The sequence below is a fragment of the Neolamprologus multifasciatus genome, chromosome 23 (assembly GCF_963576455.1).
Source record: "Neolamprologus multifasciatus chromosome 23, fNeoMul1.2, whole genome shotgun sequence".
Taxonomy (NCBI): Eukaryota; Metazoa; Chordata; class Actinopteri; order Cichliformes; family Cichlidae; genus Neolamprologus; species Neolamprologus multifasciatus.
In genome coordinates, this window is record NC_140460.1 from 42,127,404 (window position 1) to 42,136,961 (window position 9,558).

Sequence of the window (9,558 nt, forward strand, 5' to 3'; positions counted from 1 at the left end):
TTTGTAGTTCTAAATAAATTCTAACTGCATTTAGGACGTTTTTGCTTTGATTTGTAGTTGGGCTCAAATCCATGAATTACCCAGAGACGAGCTGCCTTTCTTTCACACTGTTTATCTATGAATGAAAGAGTGAATGAGGCATGTTAGAAGAAGACTGTAAAGTCACTGTTTCATAGTTTCTTACTGCACATGGATGATAACTGATCCTTTGAACCTTCATTTTAAAACACTTATATCAGACTTATATGTAATATTTCAGGTTCTCTGTGTTGATTAAAGTCAGGTTACAACAACAAGCAGCAGGACGAAAAATATTTATATGTACAGTATTTGTTCATTAAAGGCTAAAAAAGGATCTTCTGTGTGTGACTCATATGAAACATATCTCAGGAACACAATCAATCCCTGGTTACTGCTTCCTGACCTGAATGATACTCTAAATGCCCTTTGGGAATGTCTAACAGCACCGCTCCCTGCTGCTGATGCTGCGCTCCCTGGTGGGAAAATTATCCTGGTGAAAGTTTCCTGAAATGGGAAAGAATGACCTAAAACTCTTGTTTGTTTTTTTGCTTTGAAGCATTGCATGAAATCAAACGAGCCTAACACCATCTTGTCCGTTTTTTCACAGCTTGTTTTTCTATTTCAATGAAAAGATTAAAAACTCTAAATGACGCCTTAGCTGTTGCACACAACCTGCACACGCTCTTACACGTGTGCGTGGGAGGGAATGGTTTCTCTACACAGTCGTTAGTGCACGAGAGCCTTTGGACTGCACTGTTTGTCACATTCATGAGATTCTGGGCTGACAGCAGGTGAAGCGTATGCGTCCTGTAGGGAAAGATGCCGACACAGCGAGTCACATGTATTCTTTTTCAATCAGTGCCACAAAAGGTGGATGTTTTGTTTTGTTTTGATCAGATATATTTTCTGTACATTGCATTGAATTTAAAAAAGGAATTTAATATTCTACTGAATATTACAGTTTGCACTGCTGACACCAATAACATCGTCACTGGTTGGTGCATGAACGCACCGTCAACACAACCTCCTGTGATTAATGTCTCTACAGTTACACAGCTAACCTTCATTTGAGCCGTGCATTTCCTTAAATAGGCGTTTGTGTCTGTATGGATTTTGTTTTGCATGTCACACTTCTATATCAGGACAAACAGGACAGCTTTCCACATGAGACACATTAATCTGAGTCTGACTTTCTAGAAAATTATTAGTGTCATGGTCCTGGGTCGGTGACCCAGCGCTTTGAGTTTGTTATTATCATTTTTCTAGTTTATTCTGATTTCGTATTTGTTCTTAGGGTTGTGTGTTTCTATCATCCCTACCTGTGTCTCTCCTCTGTGTTCTGTTCGTGTCCCCAGTTGGTTGTGTAAAACAGTCTGTGTGTTTCCTGTTTTACTTTGTAGGTTGTGTCTCGTTATGTCCATTAGTTCCAGCTGTGTCCCCGCCTGTCTGCCTTTTCCTGATTACCTGGTGTGTGTATTTATAGTGCGTGTCTGCCTGTGCTCCTCGTCGCGTCGCCTGTGTTCGTTCCGTGTTCATTTGTGTATCTGCCGTGTATTTAATGTTGTTCCGTGTTTCTCCGCGTCTCTCTGCTCCTCGCTCCATGCCCTCCTTTTGTATTAGCTTTTCCAGTTTAGGTTTATGTTCAGTTCCGCCCACACCTTGGTTATTTGTGCACTGTAAATAAAACCCACTTGCACCTCCGCCACTGTCTGCTTTTGGATCCTGCTTCCTCACCTCCACACGACTGCCGCCCCAGCCGTGACAATTAGGCTAACGGTGTTAAGGTCCTGCGTCCAAACGAGCTGCGGCTGACTGCATCACGCTGCACATTCATCTACCTGATGATGAGGCTCATTTTCACTGGTCCACTGTGTCTCAGAGACCTCAAAAAGCTCCATGTAGGAGCTGGGATGTGTTTCCGTTTTTTGGGCAGTGATCCTTGAGGCTCCCCGACACACCTGTGGAGCGTCAGGCGTCATCAGTTGTCTGGTGTCGTCTCACCCACAGGTAGTAAAGTGTCAGCTGTGCTTAGTGTCTGATTCTACGACCGTCAAAGTGTTTGCCTGTCTTCCTTCCTTCCTCCAGCTTTCCTCGTTTTCCCTGGCCACCAAACTTCCCGAGGACCCCTTCCATGCTCATCAGTTTGCCTTCCTGAGTTCGTCTCCTCTGGCTATCCATCACCAGCTCCACCTGCGCCGCCTCAGCCACCAGCTCCACGCACTCCTGTCCGAGCCTATAAGTAAGCGTGTGATAAGTACGCTCTCCGACCCCGTCTTCCTTCTCAGCGCGCCCTAACCACTACTTTCTCTCCTTCCCCCATAGAGCGCTCGAGTGTCTCTGCCAGCTGACCCAGCGTTCCCAGTATCCAATAGTTTCAATGTTCTTTCACAGTGAAAAACAAACAAACATCGTTTCATTACTTCAAACGTGTCATTGTGATCGGCTACCTGGCTCCACCGGAGTTATTCCTAACAAGGCACAGTACAGGCATGACGTGCTTTGTTATGAACATGAGTCATCTCAGGTGAACGTCTGAAGTCTGAGGAGCTCAATCAGAGCAAACACACAGAGAGCTGAGAGACAACGAGCACGAGCACCAGGAAAGGAAACTTTGCAGCTTTATCACACTTTGCACTCAGCTCAAACACACATGCAGTGTTTCACATGATTACAGCTGCTGCTGAAATCCTTCATTGCTCACGAGCTTCTGTGTAAAATGCACTAAAAATAGTGTTTAGACACTAGAGCCAAAACCTGAATAATCGCCCATATTATGCTGATTGTGTTATTTTTCTGACACCACATTCTGCTTGTGTGACTCTTTCATTTTGTAATGAATCACATTTAACTGGAGATTTCTCTAAACCCTGACACTCTGGACCAAGCCAGCTAATAAAAAACCCAAGGGAGGCAGGCAGAGCATCCCTGTGTCCTATTCATGTCTTTGTATTTGTTCTCATGCTTCCCTCTTTCAGACATTCAGTTTGGGAGCTGCTTTCTCACTGTATTCTTGTTGTTTTCATGTTCTTTTTAATTTTGCTTCTTCCTTGGTTTGTAATAATAATAATAATAATAATAAATTTTATTTATGAGCGCCTTTTAAGTCACCCAAGGACACTTTACAATAGGATAAAACACTTAGTAAAACAATGGCAGAATAAGAACAATAAAATAAAAGCACAAGATAAAATTAACAAACTGTGGATTCACAGTGAACATGCAGATTTGAACAGATGAGTTTTGAGTTGGGATTTAAACTGTGGGAGAACCAATGTGTCTTATTTCTGGGGGCAGAGCAGCTGAAAGCTCTGCTTCCCCTGGTGGTGAGGCAGAAGGAAGGTACAGCAAGCTGGATAGAAGAAGAAGAACGAAGTGAACGGGCAGAACAGGTGGTGGTTAACAGGTCAGAAAGGTAAGGAGGAGCGAGGTTATGAAGGGCCTTGAAGGTGAGCAGAAGAAGTTTGTATATTATCTGGAGTTTCACAGGGAGCCAGTGACGTTCCTGAAGAACAGGTGATGTGCTGGTAGGAGGGGTTCTGGTGATAATGCGAGCAGCAGAGTTCTGAACCAGTTGAAGCTGATGGAGGGATGTTTGGGGGAGACCATGCAAGAGAGAGTTGCAGTAGTCAATACAGGAGGTAACAAGACTGTGGACAAGAATGGACGTAGACTGGGTGGAAAGTGAAGGACGCAATCTGTTAATGTTACGTAGATGGAAGTAGGCAGAACGGGTGAGATTATTGATGTGAGATTTATAGGAAAGTGAACTGTCTAGGATGACACCAAGGCTCTTAACCTGAGGTATGCTGAAAGCTTGCTTGGTATCATATCAGATTTTCTTGTTGACTTTGTACGGCTATAAAACTCCAAATGAAATTTGGAGTATTTAAAGTCAAATGTTTCTATGCTTGGCGTCTTTTATGAAATGAAGGTGTAAATGGTGTATTTTACATTTTCTGTCACAGCCCTCTGTGTCTTTGGTCCATCCTGAGGTCTCTGCCATCAAACAGATGAATTCTCTGTACGTTCATCATGGATTGTTTAACTGCTATTCAAATAGCCAGCGAGTAGTGTCAACAAAGGGACACTGTGGATCTTACAAACTCTCCTGATCTCTGCCTGGTGACAGCGGCATGAGGCGAGGTCTGGAACAAGAAGTAATCAGGTAAATGGAGAGCTTTGCCTCGAGCCCCCAAAGCCATGTGATCATGTGTTATGATAAATAATTAGGGTAGTATTGTGCGTTGTGTAGTTTTCAGATGCTTGAACAGAAAAACATTTACCAACCATCTGAGCGGTACTTCATAACAACAGTTTATACATCACATTAGATGCAGAGATCTATTATTATCTTTGGGGTAATCAGATTTCTTAGTATGTGAAATTATTAGTTTGTTATTCAAACATGAACTGAAGGTTGCAGAGCCATGTTGCATTCATTTAGTTAAAAATGTTCATTTGTTTGGACCTTGCCAATATGCTTTCTATTTACTTCATACTCTGTATTATATATTGTGGTTCTTTATGTCCTAATGCCAGTGACGCAGTATTAGTTCAAAGGGCTTTGCCATGAGTGGATCGTATCAGCATGCATTTGATGCCTCTCAGGTGTTTAATAGACAGCCTGCAGGAGGATGGTGCGCTGTGTTCTCCACCCTTTGTGTAGGAGGCTGACAATGAAACAGTCTTTGAAGAGAATAAAAATTCTTTAATGCATCAGATAGCACAGACGAGAGGGGGGTGTTTTTAAGAGCTTTGCACAGTCGGGGCTGCAGAAACCTGCAGGGATGTGAATTGACTGTTCATGACGATGCTTAATAGCTGGGTTTTGAGGCAGATCAATATTGGTGTAGTCAAGTGCTGATGGTTTATTATCTTCACTGCAAGCTACAAGATGGTCCACCTGGCCACAACGCACTGCTTCAAGAAAGAGGTGTACATGTGCACAGCAACAGTGAACAAAACTGTCCGCATGCACACTTTCTGCATATGCAGAAACGTTACTATTCCTTGTGTTCGATCAAATTCAAGATACTAGTTAAATGTGTGGAGGTTGTTTAACTTAGTGAATCCTCAGAATATTAAGTGAATGTTATTTTACTAGCTTTTTGCACAATGGCAAGGTATGCCATATGGGTCAGAGATCTTAGTCTTTGAATTCAGATGTTTTCAGTCCTAATGCCACAGTTGTATAAAATCAGGCACTTAGCCTCCTGCCTTTACAAACATCCGTTTGAATGGGTCAGTATTTCCCAAATGTTTGAATGCGGGAGTGTAATGAGATGCCATTATTGCATTAAATATCCCACGATCAACAGTAAACGGTTTCACTGCATATTGGGAGAGTTAAAGAATCAAAGAAACTCAGACAGCCGGAGTTCGGGGGTGGCTGTGGTTGGTGGTTCGATCGTTGGCTTCCCCAGTCAGCTTGGACTGTTTGGGGTCATTATCCTGCTGTAGGATGAACCCCTGACCAACTAGCCTCATACCAGAGGGTCCTGCATGGTGCTGCATGAATGCTGTGGAGCTGTTTTGGTTCACGGAGCCTCTGACTCTGTACAAGTCACCGACCCTGGATCCAGCAAACAGCTCCAGACTCTAATAATTAACCTTATGAACAAAATAAAGTTCACTATTAGTAACATCATAGCACCCACCCAGCTGTAGAAACTCCGTCATGCTAGCTAGTAGCAGTGGGAAAAAGTCAGCATAACTAAAATAAACTCCACCTAAACTTGGTTTATTTCTGACCCAGACAGACTGCAGGTCATAACTTCTTACCTGAAGTTCAGTTCACCTGACACTCCGACCGGCGGCCGCTTTGGGTCTCTGCTCCTCCTGCCTCCCCTTTCCCTCATCCACCTGCTAATGTTACTGAATCTGTGGAAGCTCCGCGATGCCCCCACACGAAGTAACGAGGAACGAGCCTATCTAAATCCCAGTAACGCGTTCCTGATTTTGGCATAATAACTAGTTACCGTGCTTGTTTACCACAATAATAACGTAGTTACTGTAACGCGTTACTTAATAACGCCCACAGTAGACCCATAGTGTTTATGCTCTCGAATCCCTGGATGATTAGCAAGTTTGTCTGAAAAGTCACAGTAACTTCCCACAGCTTTGTAACTCTGCAACATGAGCAGGAAAAATGCACTTTAAAGACAAAAGAAAGATATTGTATAAAAGGCAAATCAATACCAGGTTAAACGAATGATATAAGATGACTATTTTAATCTGTTATGGAACATTTACTGAAATAAAGAAAACAAACTGACTGCAGCATTTTCAGGATATGCTAAGAACAGGACTGTCCAGTGTAACACGCAGCTCAAAAAATAAAGAAACACTCTGAGAACATGTCTAATGGTGGGCTGCCTCGTGCTCTGTGGCGATGGGCAGTGCTGCTGCTTTGGGAGCTGGGTCCAGGAAGGAGGTAATTTGCCCTCCCTCAATCCTTCCCTCCCCAACTGCCTCCCTCCTCCCGCTCCATCACACCACCACACATGCCTTGGGGTACAGGTGTGTCACTGAGGTTCAGGGGGGGCATTCCTCCTCTGTCCCCTCTTGGCCACCTGTCTCAGTTTTATTCCACACCTCAGGCACTCACATTACTTACACTCTCATGACACACATAGCGCCTTGGGGGTGGGCACGCTAAACTGCGACCAGAGGACAGGCTGTTTATTCAGCCTACCTCAGGTGCTGGTGCCCACCTCTCAATTTTAAATACATGCAGATATTGAGGATTCTTGGGAGGGGCCGTGCTGACACCAGCTGTTATCTGGCAGAGGCTCGTTGGTACCATGCCCCTCCCCTGTTTTAAATGCACTCTAGGACAGCATGCATCAACACCACATATGAGCGGGCAGAGTGAGGTATGGGGTCTTCACACCGTTGTATATATTGTAGAATGATGTAACCGGTGACATAACCCTCTCCACAGATTCTCCAGACCCTTTCATGTCTGCCATGTGTGCTCAGGGTGGAGCTGCTCTCATCTGTAAAAGCACAGGGTGCCGGTGATGGACCTGCCAATTCTGGTATTCTATGGCTAATACCAGTCTGGGTCCATGGTGCCAGGCTGGAGTATGTCGGGCCCTCATGAAGTCTGTTCCTGTTTGTTTGGTCAGAGACGTTCACACCAGTGGCCTGCTGGAGGTAATTTTGTAGGGTTCTGGCATCCTGTTCTTCCTTGCACAAAGGAGGAGATCCTGGTCCTGCTGGTGGGTGAAGGACCTCCTAAGGCTCTTTCCAGCTCTGATAGAGTCACTGCCTGTCTCCAGGACTCTCCTCTATGTTCTTAAGACTGTGCTGGGAGACACAGCATACCTGCCAAAGTTGCGTATTGATGTGCCATCTTGGAGTAACTGGACTACTTATGCAATCTGATTAGGGTCCAAGTCTCACCTCATGTTACCAGTAGTGACGGTGGCCTTACCCAAATGGAAATCTAGCAGAAAAAAACAATAAATAAAAGTATATTTACGGTGGCCCCTAGAGACAAAGCACGTACAAACTTCAAAACACGTACAAAACACAACAGAAGTGCTCCAGGATGCTAGGGGGCAGTGTTGAGCTTTTGTTACCGAGTGGCTACACAAGCCAGCAAGTACCAACGACCGGATTTGGTGTGTGGTAGTACTTTTTTTTTTGAATTGTTTGAATATATATGAGTGCTTGGGTATAAATACACAAACAATACACACATGCTGTCAATTGTGTAATTTAAGTGATCCAGGCAGCTGTTTTGGAAGTTCAGTTAATGCTAGAAATGTGTTTTGGAGTTTGTACGTGTTTTGTCTCTAGGGGCCACCACATATATTTATATATAAACATATATAAATAAAACCACAGGTTTTTTTTACATTAGTAATTCCTTTTGTGCATAATTTTATATTATTGTTAATAATAAATTAATTAAAGCAACAAAACAACCTGAAGAGCCGGTTGGGTTGGTTCTCTAAAAAGAGCCGGAAATCCCATCACTATTGGGTGAATGAGGCATGATGCAGGGGCGATTCTAGGATCAGAGCTTTGGGGGTGCTGAGCACCCAGAGAGCTGCCCATCCAGGCAAGGTAAACTTTACTCATCACAATGAGACTTCTTGTTTACTGCAGATACTACTATGGCTCTGCAGATTTTTTCTTCTCTTTTAACCTATGTCGCCTCACCTTGAGGTTGGTAAATCTGTCTATCACATTTTGGTGGTCAAGTCTCTCACGCATCTCTTTCTCAACTGACATCACAGCCAGGTGCTGGAGTCTGCTTTGACCCATGGTCCTTCTCAGCCAGGTGTGGAGCTGACTCAAGACACTAAAAGACCTCTCACAGCTACAGCTGCTAACTGGGTTTGTTTCGGCAACCTGAATAACAGTTTTCAGTTTGGGGAAGATCTGATTATCCAGAAGATTGTACAACGTTAACATATCTGGGATGGCACCAGCCTCACTCTTGAGCTTCATAAAGTCTTTGGCAACCGTGACTTCCTCTGACTGAAGCTCAATATGGTAATGCAGTGCCAGGGCTGACAACCCAGTTTGTTTTGCAGATTCTGTATAGCAGCTTTAATATAGGGAGAACACAACTTCCAGATTGTATGAGTTGTTTGTATTAGTTGTTTGTCTTTCTTTTTCTTTGCCAGTTAAACAGTTACTGTTTTGCCTGTTAGTACTCCCTGTCTGTTTTCTTACCTGGTACTTCCTGATCTTGTACTTTGTCCTCATGTTCCCCTCTTTCCTCTCTCCCCCTTTGGACTGACAATCCGTACACACACACACACACACACACACACACACACACACACACACACACACAACAGGAGTTATAAGGTTAATGGGCATCCAGTCAGTTAGCTAGTTAGTACCTTGGGTTCAATATCGGCACATACGGCAAAATAACCAGTTTCTCTCATTACATTTCAAACAGGACAGTGGTAACAACAGCAGGCTACGGACAATGTTAAGTTTTAGATTTTAAATAGGCTGTATACATTTCAATGAGATCAACAGGGCAGTCAAATATCGCTAATTTTACTACAGAGCAAACATCGTCGGAAAACACGTTTTCAACTAGGGCTGCCACAAACGATTATTTTCATAGTCGACTAGTCACCGATTATTTTTGCAATTAGTCGACTAATCAGATCATGCATCCATTAGATGTACAGCGTACAGCTTATTGCACCAGCAGCATCTGCTCTCATATAACTATCATTAGCTTACAGCTCTAAGTGTTTAAGGTCTGTGCTAACTAAAAATTTGAATGAAATTTGCAGATTGTTTCAGTGAAGTTTAATAAACTCATTGTTATCTAAAATATAACAGGACACCGGAGTATATTCTTGAGCATCTCACACTTCTGATCAGGGGCGATTCTAGGATCAGAGCTTTGGGGGTGCTGAGCACCCAGAGAGCTGCCCATCCAGGCAAGGTAAACTTTACTCATCACAATGAGACTTCTTCCCCGTCTCTGTCAGTCCCTGCATCCCTAAATGTCTCCAGTTGTCCCGAGTTCTGTCTGACTGCCTCCTTGGTGCA

General features: G+C 43.6%; 1 long non-coding RNA gene across 1 annotated transcript; it reads left to right on the forward strand.

The window, feature by feature from the left end:
- Positions 1 to 1,552: 1,552 nt before the first annotated feature.
- Positions 1,553 to 3,078, forward strand: LOC146492418 (uncharacterized). Its single transcript, XR_014872370.1, has 3 exons — positions 1,553 to 2,028; positions 2,107 to 2,260; positions 2,344 to 3,078. It is a non-coding gene; the product is annotated as an uncharacterized LOC146492418 (long non-coding RNA).
- The last annotated feature ends 6,480 nt before the right edge of the window (positions 3,079 to 9,558 follow it).